This window comes from Ipomoea nil, unplaced genomic scaffold, assembly GCF_001879475.1.
Source record: "Ipomoea nil cultivar Tokyo-kokei standard unplaced genomic scaffold, Asagao_1.1 scaffold1250, whole genome shotgun sequence".
NCBI classification, from domain to species: Eukaryota; Viridiplantae; Streptophyta; class Magnoliopsida; order Solanales; family Convolvulaceae; genus Ipomoea; species Ipomoea nil.
In genome coordinates, this window is record NW_017617678.1 from 113,530 (window position 1) to 132,492 (window position 18,963).

At 32.2% G+C, this 18,963-nt stretch overlaps 1 long non-coding RNA gene across 1 annotated transcript; it reads right to left on the minus strand.

Moving 5' to 3' along the window:
• Positions 1 to 9,456: 9,456 nt before the first annotated feature.
• On the minus strand, positions 9,457 to 18,724 carry LOC109184204. The gene is made up of 3 exons (XR_002054735.1): positions 18,713 to 18,724; positions 13,194 to 13,197; positions 9,457 to 9,567 (listed from the first exon to the last, which is right to left on the minus strand). It is a non-coding gene; the product is annotated as an uncharacterized LOC109184204 (long non-coding RNA).
• Positions 18,725 to 18,963: the final 239 nt, after the last annotated feature.

The following is an 18,963-nucleotide window of genomic DNA, read 5'->3' on the forward strand; positions in this document are numbered from 1 at the left end:
ACATCATGATATTTATATTCCAACTCATGCATATATTACTTTATAAATATTTAAATTAATTATTTTTACCACCAATATATTACATTAATATGTCCAAAATAAATAATTATAACAATGCTCCCAATGAGATTTGAATGCTTGATGTCAGCATGCTTGTAACGATTTATTTTGTACATATTAATATAATATATTGGTGGTAAAATAATTAATTTTAAATATTTATAAAATAATATATGAGTTGGAATATAAATATCATGATATTATAACATCAATGATGCCAACGTCAAAGGTCTAGCCTCTGTGGTTCATGTTCACTTGAGTTACCATGATTTACATCCTCCAAGATGCTCTGTCGGGTCGGGGTGTGGAGGGCCCTTAGGGTTGACGTTCAACCTTTTGGAAAGAATGATGCCAACGTCACGTAAGCTAAGTTAACAGCAATACTAGTACCATTAACAATTGTCCATAATTGCACCACTTTCAAAAATATAATGACTAAATTGAACAAAAAAAAGAAAGTACAAGGACTAAATTGAGCAAAACACTATAATACAGGAAACTCGTAATAATTTTGACCGCATTAAATTTGACAAAATTTTAGAAGTTGATGATATAATTTAATAATATTTTTAGGACTTAGTTTGAGGCAAACTTGTGAGGCAACTATTGATGCGATAAACGTTGTTTTCCAAGTGTTCCATGATATCATTGAGGCTGATAACACATTACATAAACATATATATATATATATATATATATATATATATATATATATATATATATATATATATATATATATAGGTTTAAGTTCCAGTGCTGGTGAAGGTTTCCCGTGCGGGTGATTAATGTGTGCGAGTTTTGTACTTAATGTGTGTGAGTATTGTGCTTTAGGTGTGTGAGGTTTGTGCTTACTGTGCGTGAGTGTGTAATACTTAATGTGCGTGAGTTTTGTACTTAATGTGCGTGAATGTGTACTTAACATGAGTTGTTGTTAAAACTTAAGGTGCATGTGTTTTTGTGCTTAAGGTGCATGAGTTTTGTGCTTAAGGTGCGTGAGGGTTGTGCTTAAGATGCATGACTTTTGTGCTTAAGGTGCGTGAGTTTGTATTCTGAATGTATTTTGTTTGTGTGTTTAATGTGCGTGTGTTGTGTACTTAAAGTGCTCTAGTGTAATGCTTAATGTTCGTCCACGCCCCTGATCCTTCCCCCTCCCCCCCCCCCCCCCCCCACACACATATATATATATATAATTTTTTATTTTATTTTAAGACATTACAAAAAAAAAATTTAACCATTTGATTACTTGATCCGAGGTTACTTCTTCACAATTAAGCTTTTGTTGAGTATGCACAATGGAAAAATTATTTTTACTCCTTTAGATAAGTTTGCACGTAATGTTTTCCCTTTCAAAATGTTAGTAGTTTTGAGCGTGGATATGAATGTAGTGAAGTAAAAGAATAGAGAGATATAGAGTTTTTATAATGGTTCGGCCAATTCAACCTACCCCACATTTTCCTTTTAAACTCCTAAGGAGGTTTGCACTAATCACTTTAGTACAAAGAAGAACACCCAAGCCTTGAACACCAAGCGGGCCTTGAGTTTCTTAGGTTTTTCAACTCCACACGAGTTACTCCGTCTCTTTCTACTTCTACCGAGTAGAGATACAAGTTGTCAAAGAAAAGTTCTTTGATTCTCCAACTAGAAGACTTGGCTCTTTGATGTTGAACTTGATCTTCACTTGAACAGCACAAGCTTATATTCTGGATTTCCTCGTATAAGCTCTAACTTTTTTACACTCGTCACGTAAATGAAACTTGAAAGTTTTTGAATCACTTAGATATTTTTTCTTAATCGATCAACACCTTCTTCAGTCTTTAATGAAGGTATTTATAGGCATTTTGAAATGAATCCGTTGGAGGGAAACTCATTTCAAACATCTCTTAACCATCGTGTAATGACCAGCGGAAAATTTGAAATGTTACTTTATGTGTCAGATTTTCTAGCCGTTAGACCACCGTTTTAGCTAAACTTTACTTTTTGTTCTTCTCCATTTGTCTAGGCTTTTTAAGAAAAAATCTCATTTGGGATGTGTACCTAGGACTCCTTATGCCTTAGTCACATTTTCTCATAAAGCTCGCATGTTTAAGGTTTCGAATTGTTTTCTCAAAGAATGTTTTGAGCATTCATTTCAAACAGTTAACTCTTACCATTCGAGTTAATGTTTCAAACATTAAAGCTTGTAACCTTTTGGTGTCGAATAGTTGTCCCCACTATTCGAACTTCTTCTTATAATCCCCTTTTATTCGAAAGGTAGGCTCTTCCACTATTCGGCCTTTACAACCTTTCGGTCTTGAACTCTTCTGCTCTTCGACTCTTCTGGTCTTCAATCTTTGAAGCTTTGTCTTTTAACTATCTGAAACGTATGTAACTACTCAAGTTACCATTCGGACTATTCGAATCGAACATTTGAGTTCCGAAGTCTAAGAAATAAAATAAATTTGGGAACTAAATTTTCCTAACTTTTAGTATCATCAAATCTAAATACACTTGTTCCTAACATAGCAAACTGATCTATATAACATAAAATATACCCCTTAACCAAACAAGTTAATATTATATTTCTGCAATCCAAACTGAACACATAAAGACAATCTTTCATTCCCAAAATCTCACATTACTTTTAAAGAGATAATCATATTATCTAAGGCAATCTCGCATTCTGTGAATCAACTCCCGTAATACAAATGTGATATAAATATCACGTTTTATATCTCAAAAATAATCTTAGAACATTTTAAATATTTATTTTATTTTATTTTAGGAATAATGTTCAAATAGACCACTAAACTATATGAGAATATGAAATTGGCCCATTGAACTAAAAATATTGCCTTGAAAAACTTAAAGTTATACAAATTAAACTGAAATTGACCTGTTTGACCGGTTATCACTGACGTAACAATTAATTTATTTTTAAATTTTAAAATAATTGTAAATAAAAAATTTCCTTAAACCCGTTTTCGTCTCCAGCCAGAGACTTTCGCTCGTCTCCAGCTTCGTGTTTTCATAATTTAAAAGTATTTTAAAATTAAAAAATTAATGTCAACTACTATACAATGTGATGACACTCTGTTTCCATTACAAATGGGTGGTTTTTGGGCTAAATTAAATTGATAAAGTATATAACATATATTACTTTGTAAAGAATCATGAGTATTTCAAAAATAAATTTAAAAAATTAATATTTTAATAAATTAACCAACACATCAACCATAACCGGTCAAACAGGTCAATTTTGGTTTAGTTGCATAATTTTAGGTTGTTCAATGATTCAATTACAGTGTTTTTTGAATCCGATGGCCTAATTGCATATTTGGATGTAGTTTAGTGGCCTATTTGAGTTTTTATAATAGGTTACATAATTATATAAATGAATAGCACTAACCCAACAAGGTAGCTCAAGTGGTAAATGAGCTCTCTTTGTGCGGGAGAATTCTGGAATAACTTGAGTTTGATTCTCATAAGTGATGATTTGTTTTGGGCCAGCTTCTAATTTTTTCCTAATCTATACATTTCATTTAAGAATAATATTATGTCCTACTTGAGTTGACAATAGATTTTTTATTTATTTATTAAATATCATGAATTGAGTGATCCCATTAATTAGTGTTAAAAATAGGAATTTATTTATTAATGGGAAAAGGGTCAAATAGGCCCTCGAACTTTAGCTTAAAAGTCAATTAGGCCCCTAAACTTTTTAAAGGTGCAATTACACCCATCAACAATTCATTTAAGTGTAATGAAGCCCAAAAACAAATTAATGACCTGTTATCACAGGTCATTAGCGTTCAGGCCACCTTTCGACGAACTATCCGGCAAAAAAAAAAAAAATGACCGGTGAAATTTCTGGTAAAAAAGTGACCAGCGAAATTTTTGACAAATCTGGGTTGGTTACTGGTCACTTTTTTTTGCCGGAAAATTCGCCGAAAGGTGGCCTGGACCCTAATGACCTGTGATAGCATGTCATTAACTTGTTTGTAGGCTTCATTGCACCTAAATGAATTGTTGATGGGTGTAATTGCACCTTTAAAAAGTTTAGGGGTTTAATTGACTTTTAAGCTAAAGTTCAATGGCCCATTTGACCCTTTTCCTTTTATTAATCAAATATAAATAGAATTAATTAAATATTACAATGTAAGGATCTGAAATGAGGAGATGAATGTAGGCATTACTCTTTATTTAATGAAAGGTTTGGTAATTTTTCTTGCATATAAGGAAATAAATTAAACATAGGAAAATTGACATTTTACATCAAACAAAGCCACCTACAATTTTACTATTTATAGGAATACATAAGTTTAGGTGTTGAAGGTGCGGTGAGTTTAGGTGTAATTTCTATTTATTTATTTTTTACTAGTATTTTCACTCGTGCATTGCACAAAATAGATTTGGTATAATATTTTAAAAATATTTAAATTGGTATACAATTATATAAATTATAACAACGAATATTACATAGTGCAATTGATGAAATATGTTTGATTGATTATGTTTTCTGATGTTACCCTTGCTTGAATTCGAACAAATAATTGTCCAATTACCCATGCAATGCACATATAATTTATTTATTATAATATATTTAGATAATAAAATTAAAGATAAAATTATAATAGAGTCAGTAGCATTAAAAAAAAAAAGAAGATGAAATTATAAATAATTCTAATATTCGAAAGCGTTTTCAAAAAAATTCTAATATTTGAAAGTGTACATTTATTTGATTACAAGATTAGTGCAAAGTATCAATGTGATTAATTGAATAATATATGACTCGTTTGTCTGCAATTATCTTTAAAAATTCAATATGTAATATGATTTATGTAATTTTATTATTACTAAAATAAATATGGGAAAAAGGAAAAATAATTTAATTATAATTATTATAAAAATAAATTCAACGGCCCATGTTTAGCTTAATTACCCTAATAATTATTAGACAATTATACTAATATTTGTGCAATTGTACTTTTATACCTTAAAAATATTTGTTTTCACATATCACCTTTACTTTTTTATTCCTCCTCCATATCTGAATGAATAAATTGTAATTATTATTTTAAAAAATCCAACGACTCATGTTTAATTGTAATTATTAGTTTAATTATTATAATAATTATTAGTCACTTATATTAATGTCTTTGCAATTAATTCCTTAATTACCATGATAATTACTAAATAATTATATTAATTTGTGCAATTATACTTTTATACATTCACTATATATATATATATATATATATATATATATATATATATATATATATATATATTATAGAGAGATAGAGAAAGAGAAAGATATTATCATAAAGTTAACATAGTAATTACACGAAAGATATTATCTTTCTCTTTCTCTCTCTCTCTATAATATATATATATATATATATATATATATATATATATATATATATATATAATCAAAAAATTAGTTGTAATAATTAAAAAAAAAATCAAAGATTCATGTTTAATTGTAATTATACTAGTATTTTCACTCGTGCGATGCACAAAATGGATTTGTTATAATATATTAAGAATATTTGGATCGATATATTATTATTTAAATTATAACATCAAATATTATATAGTGCAATTGAAGATATGATTTAGATCGTTTATGTTTATTGATGTTATCATTGCTTGAATTTGAGTAAATAATTGCACAAATTAATAGTTAATGTGTAGATCTATGCATGCGGTGCTGTAACTTTAGAGAATTTATATATCATTGTTTAGGATTTTTATAACTTGGACAAATGTGCTCGTTCTATAGCAACTTAGTTATAGTAATCAATTTCTATCCTAATTCATTTGTATAGATGATATTTTTTTTCTTGATATATAGCAATTTTGTCATTTTGAAAAAAAAAAAACATAATATCATCGATTGTATTTACATATTATTGAAAACCTCTTTGTAAACGACATCGGTAGTCACAACACAATCTTGTCCATCCTCGTCTAGAGCTAACGTCTTTAGGCCATCAGGATGAGTGACTTGGGAGAAAGCCACGTACAAATGTTCGTGATTAAAGACCAATTTTTTTAGCAATAACCCAACGTGAGTTAGTGTTTGGCCTTGGCTTTTGTTGATAGTTATGGCATATGCAAGCATCAACGGGAATTGTTTTCGCTGGAACGTGAAGAGCAATCTCGTATCAGAATAACTGAGAGACATTCGGGAAATAAGAACTTTTGTTCCTTCATGTGTCCAATTAACTATTATTGTTTTGACAATGTGATCTGCCAATCTTGTGGTGATGAGCCGCATCCCATTACAATGACCAAGAGAGTGGTCTATGTTCCGCAATAACGTAATAGGTGCACTGACCTTTATTGTCAATGAATGATTAGGAAGACCCGACAATCTCAAACTATTCAATAATTCAGGAGTGTGTACTTCTGATAGATTTTCTGTGACACCCCGGAAATTCACTCCTTAAACTCGAATTAATTTCTTAATTAATTCTTTGTGGCCTTACAATTCTTTTCTTAATTTCCCTTTTTAAATTAGCTAAGGGACATAGTTTGACCAAATCCCTTAGCATTTTAATTTGGTCAATGCGTAGACCTTGTGCTTTAATCCTTGTACCATAGACCTTGTTCTTCTCCTAACTTGTTTTTGGGGAGAAGGTGCCCTTTTGGTATTTTCACAAATTCTAGCCTTAAAACCATACTCTAGCCAAGGCACTCCAAGTCATTTCAGGATTTTTCCTTCTCTCTACCTTCTCACTACACCTTAGCTTTCTCTCCAAGAAGCCTAAAGCCTCCTAACTTTTCAAGAGAAAGTCTCCAAGATTCCACCTTTCTACCTCTACAACACTAGGAAGGGTGATTTATAGGTTTTAATAGTGTTATTACTTAGCTTTCCTCCACCCTTACCTAATATTCTTGTTTTATTTGGATTTTGGTTTGTGTTTGGAAGACCTGTTGGAGGAGGATCTTCAAGGAGATGTCTAGGAGCTTGAAAGAGCGTTCTTTAGACTACAAGAGGTAACTCATGCTCTACAAAACCTATTTTATACTTGTTATGATGATTTCTTGATGTTCTATAGAAGTTCTTGATGTTGTGAGTGATTTGATGCATAATCTTGTGTTTATGCATGCTTAGAGCTTAGCTCTAGGGTTCATAAATGCTATTTATTGAGCTATTCATGTGTTCAGGTCATTTCCTTGTTGAATGTGAGATTTTGGGTGTTTTGGACTTGACCTTGGCAATGTTGATGTTTTTCCCCTAAGTACGTGTACCCGCGGGCGGAACAGCGGGTGGCTGTACACCCGCCGTTCCACCCGCGGGTGGAAGGGTTGTGGCCGGCGGGAGGAGCCGCGGGTGGAGGTCCACCCGCTGGTACCTGTAAGGGGGTGTGGCGGGTGGTTGTCCACCCACCGTTCCGCCCACTGGTACGTGATGTTTTGGCCTCCGCTTTGTTGAATCGTTGTGCACTTGTGTGTTTCCTTTGATATTTCGTACGTTTAGAACGGTGTCCTAAGTATCCGTGAGAGGATTTTGAGTCTTGAATCGTGCTTAAAGTCCAACCTTGTGATTCGTTGGATTAATGTGAATTCATTGATGTTGGTTGAACCGTTATGTTCCTCCTTTTGATGTACATTCTAGTTATGATGTTATTGATGCTAGTATGCGTTGTTCACTTGTTCCCAATGAGGATTGGCAACTTGTGTTGCCAATCATGGTAATCTTTGGATTAAAGTCTATCGTTGTTGTATCATTGTCTTGATTATTGATTCATGTCTTTCATTGAAATCTATCTATTGAATTCCTTGGTATGATGTTGTACACATTTGTTGATACTTGATTGGGCTATTGATGAGCCTCAATCCTCTATGATAATGACTATGTGTTACTATGTGTTGGCGGTATACTATCATGTGATTAGTACTAAATGATTAATGAAATTACGAATGTCTACGTTCGGTGGCAAGCTGGCGGATGCAGGCGGGGAGCAATATAAAGGCTCCGGAGGGAAAATGTTGGACTAGGTGTACAGGGTGGCACTAGGAGGTAATGGTTAGAACTGAAATAAGGTTGAGGGTAGTCATAAGGTTGGAACATGTCATTGAATGTGAATCTTGTCTCTCATAGTTTATGAGTATGATTAATGTTGTTCCTTGATTAATTGTCGTATGATGTATCTTATTGTTAAGCATGTTGCTTCTGTCATTCTTATTGATTATTAAGTAACTGTTGGATGTCGGTCCTTGATTGAGAGTGATTTCTTTATATCTTGTGTTGTTCCAATTCTTCGTTTTAAAAGATTATATATGGTATTCCAAGTCTCAAATGCTTTTCTCTATATCTATATTATATGGTACTCAACGAGTAGTGTGGATTACTTAGCATTATTCGCTAACAGGTGCTACCCCATATGTTTTTCAGGTGCAAAGTAGTTGAGCCGAGAGTACGATAGTGGAGCCGGTAGACTAGCCTCCTTCTGATAGCTTAGCAGTAGTTTGGCTTGCAAGCCTTGAACTTGTAGATTGTTGTATAGTGTTTTGTAAAGATTGTGCAACTAGGTTTGGGAACTTAGTTGTGGCATAGCATACCCCGATTGACTGTTAGCTTCCGCTTAGCTTTAATTAAATGGTAATTTGCCTTATTTCTTAAGTTTTAATTGCTTAAAATTGGGGGTGTTACATTTTCACTATCTGATGCTGCCTTACACACAGAGTAACAACTTAAATATGTTCGTCCTACTGCAGTATCAATGTCGCACATGTACTGATTAATTTAATCATCGACATCTAAAGTCGGCGAGAGGATCGCTCGGCCTTCTAGCTGCGGCTCATCAAACATGTCATATCTCGAGCTTGGGAAGGTGTTTTCCACTATAGTTGCTATGGGATCGTCCCACGCTTCAACAAAATCCGTGCCGGAATATCAATCTCAAATGAACCGTCTAAAATCGTCGCCCAAAACTACTATCTTTTCACCAAAAGTCTTTTCAACACAACCCGGCATGTCGCATTTCAATAGATCCCTCATGGTTTTGTCCAAAGCCTCAAAACAGTATTTGTGTGTCATTAGTGCTTCATCCCATATTATCAAAAGTATGATTTTATTTTTATTAATTTAATTATCATAATAATTATTAGATTACTCTGTGGGCATGTTTAGTAAATGGCGTATCTGCCAAAATTACGACAGATCCATTACTTTAGCATTTTTGACCTTGGTTAAAACACTAAAAAGAGTGTTTGGTTATTCAGCGGTTTAGAACATCGATTTGCTCCAAACCGTTAAAAATGCAAACACTGCAATTTGTAGGTTTTGCACTTAGTGTTTCAGGACACCCCTATATTATTTTTTATTTTTTTAAAACATTTGTTGTGGAGAAGTTGTTTCGGCTCCTAGAATGCAAGAGTCAGTTTGGCTGGCTCACTGCTTGCCCATCAACGACTGGGCAAGCTTAATGTTTATGTTGGAGCCTTGAGACTCCTTTTATAGGAGCCTCAAGGCTCCCATGCCACTTTTTCCACCGATGTGGGAAAAGTGGCAAACTAAGGGGAGCCGAACCAGCTGCCCTTATGCTTTATTTTTAATTTATTTTATTTTATTTTTTTAATAAATTATTATTATTATTATTATTATTATTATTGTTATTATTATTATTATTATTATTAGATTTGCAAAAAAAAATGTCATCATGCCTTTTGATTTACAATGATTGACATGTAAAAATTTTCACCTGAAATATTTAATAACATTTTCAATCTAATATAGTTACATGATACAGAGTATTTTTATAATTTTTCAAGTTTAATATTGTTGTATTGTACTACGAATTGGAATCTTAATGTAGAATGGTAGTACGAATAGGAAAGTAAGAAACAATATATTATATTACAAATTGTATTACCCTATTTTACAATATTAGAATAAGAATTTTATGTAAAACTGGTCAACTGGTCATAGAGGTAAAATTTTGGAAGAATGACCAGGGATCGAGTCTCATCAGCGGCAGTGTGGGGGGCTTCTTGTGCGCAGTGAGCACCGGTCTAGCCTCTGTGGTTCATGTTCAGTTGAGTCACCATAATTTACATCCTCCCTGCCGGGGTGTGGGAGGCCCTTAGGGATTGTATTATACAATATTATATTACGCAAATTTTAACCTCCCCGCCGGGGTGTGGATTTTAATAGTATAAGACTGTTTTGGGCGAGAAATTAAAGTGAATGATTTTGTTTTTATTCATAGTATATAAGTATAGATATTTAAAACACAGGGTGTAATTTATCATTTTGTGTTGCCAAATAAATCAATATTTCCCTAAATTACTCCAATACCATATATGGAGAGGAACAATTAAGTAAGTAATTAACTCTTAGTAATCAATGATAATTGGAAGGACCAAACGTTGGCTCCTCAATGACCCAAAATTTAGATTTCAAATTTTATATTTTCCCACTCATTATCATCAAATATAAGATCAATTAATCAGCATTATATTGCAGGTAGAAGATTGATAATCGATATGATGAGCAGCCCTCCTCCAGTTACAATAACAAGCCTCTTTGTATGGAAGATTAAGCATTGGGCTTCACGTTTATATTCATGCAAATTTCCACCTCCAGGTAACCCTGGATTATCTCTCAATCTTCTTTATTTTATAAAAGAAATTCGGTTTAAAATTTCGAGCTGAAAGACTTTGAAAAGAATTGTTTAATATTTCAGAGGATGAAGAAGATGAAGCCATGAGCGAAGAGAGAAGGATCCGATTCCGAGAAGAGGACTACATTGCTTTCTGCTTCACAGAAAATGGTGAAATTCGGCTCATGGAAGATGACACAAGACCAGAGGCTTCCCCTCATTTATGGCCCCACTCTGACCAAGTTAGCCCTCAATTTTTATTTTTTTTTAAATACTCATAATTCTTTTTTACAAAATAGTTTTTGTTTTATATATATTTTTAAATTTTTTTAAACTCATAGAGCCATTTAGAATATATTCGAAATTATTTAGTGTAATCCTCTTGCTTTTCCAAACGTCATTATTACGGCAATAAAGGAGTTGATGGGACTTTATGAAAAGGTGTGATAGAGAATCCTGAGGACTTCAATTCATTGGAATGTGTGAAGACCTTGAGCCTTGAGGTGTATGTATTATTTAGGAAAACCTATACTCATACCTATAGATGACTATGTTCCTGCCAAAACATCTTACCTAGAATTTATAAAGCATCTCAATACGGGATTTTTTGGATGATTTATTGCAATTTCCTCCTTTTGCTGAATTGCAATTCATGGGCACCCTTATGAATTGCAATTCGATGGTTGTGGGAAAAGGAAAAAAGGATGAAATGACAAAAGTACCCTTAATTATTACTACTATTATTATTACACAAGGACATTTTAAGTATCACTTCTTTCATTCCCTACCCAATAATTCTATTCATCCCTACCAAACAATGTAATTTGAATTCCTACTTTATTCCACTTTATTCTTTTCCCACCGAATTGCAATTACTTTTCACCCTAATTCCTTACTTCCAACCAAACGCCTTCTTAATTTCTTTTGCAAGACTTATTTATGGTAAGACACATTGTCCCACAGAAGCAATGACTTTCCCATTACTTGCGCTTTACGGGCAATTGATGTGCGCCCAGCACGCACCTGTTAGGCGCGTTAGTTCTGTTATTTTTTTTCTCTTTTCCCTCTTCTCTCTCATGTTCTCTCTTTTGATTACCTATGCAAAATTAACTAAAATCTCCATCTATTTAGAATGCTGATATTGAAGAATACGAGGTGTACGTAAATTAATTAAGGTGTGGTTTTGTGTTGGAAGCTAGGGTGTGGAGAAATGGAGAAAAGATGGGGAATGTGCAGTAGGAGATCATGAGGTTGAATCAACTCAATCAACTGATTCTAATCAATCCCAGGCTACCAGAGATTCCTTTGCCTTCCCAGTGTAAGTCCATCACAATATCATATCAAAGCTTGATTCAATATATATACATATAATAATCTTTGTGGTTAATTATTAAGTGAAATCATAATAATTTAATTATTATATTCCATGCAGATTAAGGTGGGATTGGGTTGGCAGTCCTATTAAAATGCCGAATCCATATGGCAGGAAGCACAAGTTTCGGGCTTGGATCCTGCGCCTTTGTACATTTCCAACTCCCTGCAAACAAAATTCACTCTAATTAATTGCCTAATTGCCAAGCAGTCTGTAGTTCAATGACACCTCTTGATATGTGGTTTTGGCAAATAGGAGGTCATATATAGGTTCGAACTCAGTGAAGTCATCGATTATACGGATGAAATTGAAAAGAGCAAATACCAATTTTGGTCCAACAAGTATTAGCAAAATGACAGTTTTAGTTCATATGTTTAATTCCTACTAATTTTTATTCACGACTATTGTTTTAGTACCAGTTTTTATCCACGACTATTGTTTTAGTGTCAAAATTCATCACGTTAGTCACCCATTCGTTTAAGGTATGCCAAAAATGAAATTATTAAGGGTATTTCGTCCTTTTCAAATTAAGATTCCAATTTGAGCATGAATAAATGGATTTAAGCCATAAGATCTATCCAATTCGTAGTTCTTCTCCACAACTAAAGGTAGGATGAGGATGAGAATTGCGAATTAGGATCGATTTTAGGGCTTAAATCCCTTTATTCTTGCTCAAATTACAATCTTATGTTGAAAAAGACGAAAATGTCCTTACAATTTTTAGATTTCGGCATCTCTTAAATGGAAGGGTGACCGGCGTGATGATTTTTGGTACTAATATAATAGTTGTGGATGAAAATTGGTACTAAAACAATAGTTGTGGATGAAAATTGGTAGGAATTAAACATATGGACCAAAATCGTTATTTTGCTAATACCCGTGGGACCAAAATTGGTATTTGCTCAAATTGAAATTTTCAATGTATGCATGCCTGAAAGTACAGAAGAACACTTGATTCGAAATGAAGAATATATTTGAAATCATGCTATGATTCGCAATAGGCCAACTAATCATCGACTACAAGAAGACTTGATTGAAGAGATTGATATTAAACCGGTTTGGTGGAGAAGAAACGAATAACTAAAGGTGTGTTTGGTTAACATGTTTAGCTTTAAGGAATGAGTATCAAAGTGATTGGTATTCTTTGGTTGATAGATTTTTAGAACACTACTATATTCAAATATCCCCTTAATTAAAAAAACCCATACCATCCCCTTTCATTCTCTTATTCCTTCTCATCCCCTTTGATTAGTACTTTTAGATTTTTGTTTTTATTTTTTTGTTCATATTGGTGTTTTGGATGTCTTTATATTAGAATCATTTGTCTTGATTTTGTGTTCTTGTATTTTAAAAATCTTTATTCTCATTATCAGATCATACACAACCAAACATCATTATTGATAATCATTCACATTCCACCCTACTACCAAACATGCAAAATACTTTCACTAAAACTCATTACATTTACCAAGTATTTGATACCCATTCCGATTCCGATTCCCATATGCGAACCAAACGAACACACCCTAATTGTATTTCACATTTGTAATATTTTCATATTTATATTTTAAATTATAGTAATTTTAATGTACTTCGAGTTTTAAATATGAATTAATATTTCTTTTACATAATTTTTTATTTTAAATATTAATTTGTAATATCTTAAATTAATTTTTATTTTGATAACATAGATTAATTGTAGAAAAGAATTTTTTTATTGATAAAAGAAACAAATTTTGGTTAAGGTGATTTGAAGGTGGACCACTTTTGAAAGAGGAGAGCAAATTGCCAAAATGCAAAGTAAATAGGAAATAATTGTAAATTTAATTATGTGGCATTTTGAAAGTGGGAGAGAATTGTATGGATGAAGATAGCCATAGGCCAGGGTATCCACACGCATGAGAAGATGGCAATTGCAAATCCTATGTGATTATTTTATTTTATTTTAAGATTATTTGTTGCAATTCTGGCACATAAGAATTGCAACAAATGCAATTTGTGTCAGAATTGCAACTGATATGCAATTACCTTTTTTATTTGTTTATAATAATAATAATAATAATAATAATAATTATTATTATTATTATTATTATTACTCCGTATTACTTTATTGATAAAAAAATATAATTTTTAATAAGGTGATTTTGATATATATCAAAGTGAGACTATTTTTAAAAGATGTGAGAAAATTATATGAATGAAGAGTAAATAATAATTAGCAAATAATTATTAATTTTGTGATATGATATTTTAAAAGTGAGAAAAAATTGTAAATTAAAGGTGTGGATAGCCTTATTACAATATGAAATAGAAGGGACAGTGAGAATAGTTGAAAACAATATGAATGTGAATGTCCCATCACCTTTTATTCATATCTCCTTTTATAATTCACTCATAAAGTTTCAGGATTAACATTTGATTACTTTTCCATGCATGGGTCTGATCTGGTTCAGTAAAGTGTCTACTATTATAAAATGTGCCAATCGGAGATAATTTTAATTAAGATGGCCAGGATCAGGGCCGTTCCAATAAAAATTGGGGTCCTGTGCAATATTTTGATTTGGGCCTCCTTTTTCAATAAATTTTTATACACAAATAATAGTTGTTCAAAAAGTTGTGTTAAAAATTTAAAATATAAATATTGTATAAAAAAAATACATCTAAAATTTTATTTAAAAAGTGACATGCGTCGTGCACACTTAGATGCAAAATCATCCACCAAACTTTTGATATCAACGTCTTCTAAAATGTCATTTTCAATAGAGATTAAAGCTAATCCATTGTTACGGTGGGAGCGTTATGCCCTGGACCCGTGTCCACCATGTGCATGGTGGACACACTATACATTCATAATTTTTATACTGTAGATTCATAATTTTATACTGTAGATTCATAAAATTTATAATGTAGATTCATAATTTCTATAATGCACATTCATAATTTTTGTAGTGTAGATTCATAATTTCTATACTGCACATTCATAATTTATGTACTGTAGATTCATAATTTAATAACTATGTGTTCATAATTTGATAACTATACAGTTTAGAAATTATGAATATACATTACAGAAATTATGAATCTACAGTACAGAAATTATGAATGTGTAGTATAGAAATTATTAATCTACATTATAAATTTTATGAATCTACAGTATAGAAATTATAAATGTACAGTATATAAATTATGAATGTATAGCGTGTCCATCATGCACATGGTAGACACGGGTCCATAGCATAATTTTCCGATACGGTGTTTGTCTTTGTTTTTTTTTTTTTTTTTTTTTTTTTAAGAAAGGTTTATGAGCTTTGGGCTTTTTTTAAAGAAAGGTTTATGAGCTTTAATTTGGGCTTTGTTTGTAGTCTTCCGCATTGAAGCCTAAACTACCTAATACTATGTTTTTTTTTTTTTTTTTTTTTTTTTTTTGGGGCCCCCAAAATTCGGGGGCCCTGTGCGGCCGCCCTGGGCAGACTTGCCCAGGGACGGCCCTGGCCAGGATACAACGTATAATCACAAGGTCACAAGTTTGAATTTCAACCTTTTTAGTTTGAGTCGGTCAGTTATGAAAAATTTAAGCTGATTTATCTTTTTGTGGTCTTTTGTCAGCTAGGATAATAAGAGGAGACTTAGAACAATCCCATTAGGGGTTTTTGCTCAATAAAGAAGAAAAAATTAGTGATTGATTTTTATCTAATGAAAAATAGGATTTTTGGGGTAGTTATTCTCCTGTAAATGTGATTTTTGGATGGGATCCACTTTTGGAGGGAAGGGAGAAAGTTGAGCAGATTACTGTACGTGTGCAGCAATGTTAGCGCCCAGAAGGCGCATGTAGTGCACACACCTTTTGGGCACGTAAATAGCCTTTAGTTTTTTGGATTTTTCTTTCATCTTTTTCCTTTTTTTTTTCTTTTTCTTTTCTCACTTCATTCTCTCTCTTACATGACGTGCAAAAAAACTACAACAAATGAGGCTGCTCTATCCCGTACACATCTTCGGATAGTGACTGATCTGAAGGTTTCCATCGTCACCCCAAAATTGGCTCATCAATAGTAATATGGCAAATTATATCATGAACCAATGTCAATCTTACATTGTTGAGCTTAATCCAAAATGACATTCAAATTATGTGTCTACAATTAATATATTATGTAAATAAATTGAATGCACATAATATATTAATTACAGTAACGTAGTATGTTAACTGCATTGTGCCTATTACAATTAGGAAAAATTGCACTTTTCATCCTTAAGTTATAGGGTAATTGTATATTTCGTCCCTGAGTGTTGGTCATGCTCACTTTTCGTCCCTAAGTTATCACTGGTGTTGTACTTTTCGTCCATAAGTTATAGAGTAATTATAGAATTCGTCCTTGAGTGTTGGTCATGCTCACTTTTGTTCCCTAAGTTATCATTGGTGTTGCACTTTTCGTCCTTAAGTTATACTAAAATTGCAAATTTCGTCCCTAATCACTACTACATAAATGGTATACTACGTCACTTAATAGACGGAGGTTTTTCAAATAACCATCGTCTAGCTGTTTTGTTATACTACGTCACTTAATAGACGACGGTTTTTTAAATAATAGCCGTATATACCTTAATTAATTTTTTTACGTCATACACTTTAAATAACCACCTGCGATTTTTTTTTTTACACATACACGACGGTTTTCGAAGTGTCGCGCGTGCAAGTGACTGCCGTTGTAAATATTCACTTTTCGTGTATGTTAACTATATACGACGGTTAAACAACCGCCGTGTATGTCAACTATATACGGCAGTTATTTAAACAACTGCCGTCTATTAAGTGACGTAGTATAACACAATATATTAGATGACGGTTATTTTAAAAATCGTCGTCTATTAAGTGACGTAGTATACCATTTATGTAGTAGTGATTAGGGATGAAATTTGCAATTTTTGTATAACTCATAGACGAAAAGTGCAACGTCAATGATAACTTAAGGATGAAAAGTGATCATGACCAACACTTAAGGACGAATCCTACAATTATCTTATAACTCAGGGACGAAAAGTGCAACGTCAATGATAACTTAGGGACGAAAATTGAGTATGCCCAACACTTAGGGACGAATTCTAAAATTACCTTATAATTTAGGGACGAAAAGTGTAATTTTCCCTTACAATTAATATATTATGTGTCTCTTATTAACATATTATGGGTTACTATTTAACAATATGAATGTAAATGCCCCATCACCTTTTATTCATGTCTCCTTTTATAATTCACTCATAAAGTTTCAGGATTAACATTTGATTACTTTTCCATGCAGTAGGCCTGGTTCAATAAAGTGTCTAGTATCATAAAATTATTCATGTCTCCTTTATAATTCACTCATAAAGTTTCAGGATTAACATTTGATTACTTTTCCATTCACTAGGCCTGGTTCAATAAAGTGTGGTATAATAAAATTGGCCCATCGATACTAATACGGCAAATTATCAATCATTATTGTGTGGATTATGGTATAAATAGTTCATAAATAAAAAGTACATTATTTATATACATAAAGTATATTATTTGAATATTGAAAGTATATTATTTTTTATACTATCAAGTAATGTACATTCAATATACAAATAATGTATTTTTAATATATTAAAAATGTACCTTGTATTTAAAAAAAGTATATTATGTGTCTGTAAATAAATTGAAGACACATCATATGTTAACTATAGAAACATTATATGTTAACTGCATTATATCTACTATAATTAACATATTATGTATAAGCAAGCCCAGCCCTGGGCAAAGGCAGGCTAGGCCCTTGCCCAGGGCCCATGCTTGGAGGGGCCTACCTTATCTTACCCCAATCGTTATACCCTACACCACGGCGCACATAGCACTGTGCGCCGCGCGCCTCCCAAAATGACGTCGTTTTGGGAGGCGCGGTAGGAAGTTGCTGGGATTATGTGTATTTGTTCACACAATTATGTGTATTGGTTCATACAGTTATGTACATTTTTTATACAATTATGTACATTCTTTTTATACAATTATGTACATCCGAATCAGAAAAATTGTGTGTATTATGTTAAAAGTTTATGTTTATTATGTATTATGTTAGATTATGTGTATTATCTTTTAAAAAGAGTATGTATATTTTGTTATATAATTATGTACATTCATGTATACAATTATGTGTATTCTAGTATAACATTATGTACATTCTTGAACATCGGGTTTTTTTTTTAAAAAAAGAAAAAACTACTGTCATTCACTGGGGCGGGAAATTAAAAAAAAAAAAAAAAATTAAAACGACGTCGTTTTGCATCTGGGCGCATAGTGCAACGCGCGCCGTGGTGTAGGATATAAATTGCCATCTTACCCCAATCATTATGCCATGGAACCGTGTTCACCATCCATGGAGAACACGGTCCCAAACGGTAACGGTGGCTACGGGCACCGTTATCTTTCACAAATTTTTTTTTTTAAAAAAAAATTAACAGCGCGACTTTTCTTTTTCATATTCACATTTTGCGGTTTCACTTCATCTTCGCGCAAGTTTCTTCAACACTCATAAATTATGAATGTGCAGGCATGGATTTATGAATGTGCAGTTATGAAATTATGAATTTTCTTTTATGAGATTATGAATTTTCTGTTATGAGATTATGAATTTCGTGTTATGAGATTATGAATGTACAGAAAATTCATAATTACATAACTGTAAATTCATAATCTCATAACAGAAAATTCATAATTTAATAAATGTTTTTTTTATGAGATTATGAAATATATATATATATATATATATATATATATATATATATATATATATATATCAACATTTTTAAAAATGTAATTTTTAAGTACGAAAAAGTGAATATTATTTGTAGATTTATTTTTTTAAATTTGAAAATTTAAAAAAAAAAAAAAAAGTCCGCGGACCAGGTCATGGGACTCGTCAACCC